We start from the raw sequence: 3,106 nt of genomic DNA, 5'->3' as shown, positions 1-3,106 counted from the left end.
TTAATAGCCTCATATAAATTCAGATCATGTATTCCTGCTATATGAGTTCACTTAAATAATACATAGTTTTTGTCATTGCTTTTGTATGTTACAAATGTAGGTAGATATTCTGGTGTTATGTCGTAGTATTAGTTGTGTGTATTTCAGAAACTGAAAAGATGTGGTATGTATGTATATATAACAATGAAATATAACCAAGCAAAAAAAAAAAGAAAAAAGGCCAATTGTGACAACACGAATGGACCTTGAGATAATCATTCTACGAGAAAAAGTCAGACAAAAAAATTAGACAACCGTATGGTTTCACATATGTGGAACACAAACAAACAAGGTAAACAAAGAAACTCATGGACACAGAACAGATAACTGGTTATCAGAAGTAAAGAGGTTGGTAGATGAGGTTAAAGTATATCGAATATATAATGATAGAAGGAGATTTGACTTTGGGTGGTGAGCAGAAAATGCAATACACAGATGATGTATTATTGAATAGTACACTTGAAACCTATATAATTAACCAATTTTACCTCAATAAATTTAATTTTTAAAAAGACAAACATTTTCCACAATGAACATGCCCTGTTCTGTAGTAGAGAAAAATGAAATAAACCAGAGTTAAGAACCAAAGACTCAAGGACTTGTCCCAATAACTCATGATAACTCACTGTCGGAGTCTTAGATGTAATCCCAGCGTGAGATTTTGCGCCCGTCTCCTGATCTATCTGTACCTAGTTTGCCGTCTTAGAATTATTCTTGCTCTCTCTGTCCCAGCCAATAGTGTGAGTGTTTTATTTCAGGTTTCTTCGTGTAAAGATGAATCTCTATATGTGATTTGCTTCCAAAGCTGGGCTTGGAAATGTTTCCTGAAACTCAGAGCCCTTGACCCTCCGAGTGGACCCTCCCAATCCCTTGACCCTTGTCAACATATCTTGCAGCTGGGTGGGACCTCTGAGTTGCAGACTGAGCTGCTAACTTTGCTTCCCTTTAGAACCTCAGTTCTGTTGGATGTCATATTCGGTAGTTCCCACCCTCTGATCTGAATCTGCTTGGACACCTATATGCACTGATCAAGTCACTCTGTAGGGATGACTGGCTACTCCTTCTTCCAGGCTGCAGCTCTGCCCCGGGCCAGTTGATCTATTCCAGTTCTCTGAACTCAGGCATTTTTTCTTTTGTTAATCTGCTCGTGCTGCCGAGCTCCATCCAGACTTGGATTTGGATTTCAGAAATACAACAGAGTAGTCCAGGTGGAAGGCATTTCAAAGAGCCTGAGTGTCCAGGCTGGGGAAGGACTCTGTACTGAGTAGAGTATTTTCCCCAGTCAAAGAGTCTCCACAAAGCCCCCTTCATATCCCTGTTCTTCAGGCTGTAGATAAAGGGGTTCAGCATGGGGGTCACCATCGTATCCATCACAGATGCCAGCATTCCAGTGTCTGCTGAGTAGGAGGATGCAGGCTGGAAATACACCAGAGATTGTCCCATAGAAGAGAGTGACCACTGACAGGTGAGAGCCACAGGTAGAGAAGACTCTGTGCTTCCCCCCAGCAGAGGGGACCCTGAGGATGGTATGGATGATGTGGGCCTAAGAGACCAGGACACAGGTGAGAGGGTCTACCCCTGAGAGGGCTGCCTCAGCAATATCATCAACTTAAAGATATCTGAAACTGAGCTAGCAAGTTTGAGGAGTGGGGGTATATCACAGAAGAAGCGTGCGATGGAATCGGAGGCTCAGAAGACAACTGACACAGCTCTTTTCCGGTTTTTGCGGCACATGGCACCATGAGCAGTAAAGTCTCTTGGGACGCCCTTTACGTGGCGGCGTGGGAAGTCTGCAAGCACCGTAGAGACGGTGGAGCTGCAGATCAGCTTGAAGAGCTATGACTTTTAGAAGGACAAACACGTCGACGGCCCCATCTCGTCAGATCTCTGAAGCCGGGTCGGGCCTGGTTAGTACTCGGATGGGAGATTACCTAGGAATCCCGAGTGCTGTAAGCATTAAAAAAAGAAAAAAAAGGAAGAACAAACGCTTCTCAGGAACCATCAGCCTTAAATCCCCTCCCCTCCCAAGTTTCTCCATATGTGTTCTTAGAGACCGGCCACACCGTGTCAAGGCCAAGGCTGTTGCTATCTCCCACATGAAACTCAAGCCTCTGAAGAAACTCAAAATGATTAAGAAACTGGTCAAGACCCTGGCCAAGAAGAGCGATGCCTTTTTGTCTTCTGAGTCTCCGATCTAGCAGGTCCCATAAATCCTGGGCCCACACCTGAATAAAACAGGCAGATTCCCTTCCTTGCTGTCCCACAATGAGAACATGGTGGCCAAAGCTGATGAAGTGGAATCCATGATCAAGTACCAGATGAAGAAGGCGCTGTGTTTGGCAGAGGCTGTTGGCCATATGAAGATGACAGATAATGAGTCTGTGTACAACATCAACTTAGCTGTCAAATTTGTAATGTCATCGTTTAAAAAGCCCTGGCAGGTCATCTGGGCTTTCTACATCAAGAGCACCATGGGCAAGCCCCAGTGCCTACACTAAGGCACAACTTAATAAACCATACTGTTACCATTAAACAAGAGAGTGTAAAGGCCTGGAGTTGTGAGCATTGCTAGGATGCGGGACCGGCCTTAGACAGTGCTAGGGATGCACAATCATGGTGTAGTATAGAGGAAGACAGATGGCCACATAGCGGTCATATGCCATTATCAGAGCCAGCAGGAAGTCATCCATTAGGGCCAATGCCATGAAGAAACACATCGACATTAGGCACCCTGTACCGGGGATAGTGTGGTGCTGTGTCTGAATGTTCACTAGCAGCTTGCGGACAGTGGTACTAGAAAAGCAGTATGGATGAAGGACAGGTTGGCCAGGAAAAAGTACATGGGAGTGTGGACATGCTGGCCAGGATGATGAGCAGGTTCCCGAACACGGTGACCAGGTACATACCCAGGAAGAGCCGGAACAAGAGCGGCTGCTGCTATGAGTGTTCAGAGAAGCCCAGAGGAAGACAGATGGCCACATAGCGGTCATAGGAGGTCAAGGAGCAGGGAGTCAGAGACGCCGGTGTGGTTTCTAATTCCTATGTAAAGGGGAATTTTGGAGGCAAA

At 45.4% G+C, this 3,106-nt stretch overlaps 1 pseudogene; it reads left to right on the top strand.

The window, feature by feature from the left end:
• Positions 1-1,567: 1,567 nt before the first annotated feature.
• On the top strand, positions 1,568-2,572 carry LOC105309934 (annotated as a pseudogene).
• Positions 2,573-3,106: the final 534 nt, after the last annotated feature.

Source organism: Pteropus vampyrus, unplaced genomic scaffold, assembly GCF_000151845.1.
Source record: "Pteropus vampyrus isolate Shadow unplaced genomic scaffold, Pvam_2.0 Scaffold947, whole genome shotgun sequence".
Classification (NCBI taxonomy): domain Eukaryota; kingdom Metazoa; phylum Chordata; class Mammalia; order Chiroptera; family Pteropodidae; genus Pteropus; species Pteropus vampyrus.
This window is presented reverse-complemented; position numbering and strand designations above follow the sequence as displayed.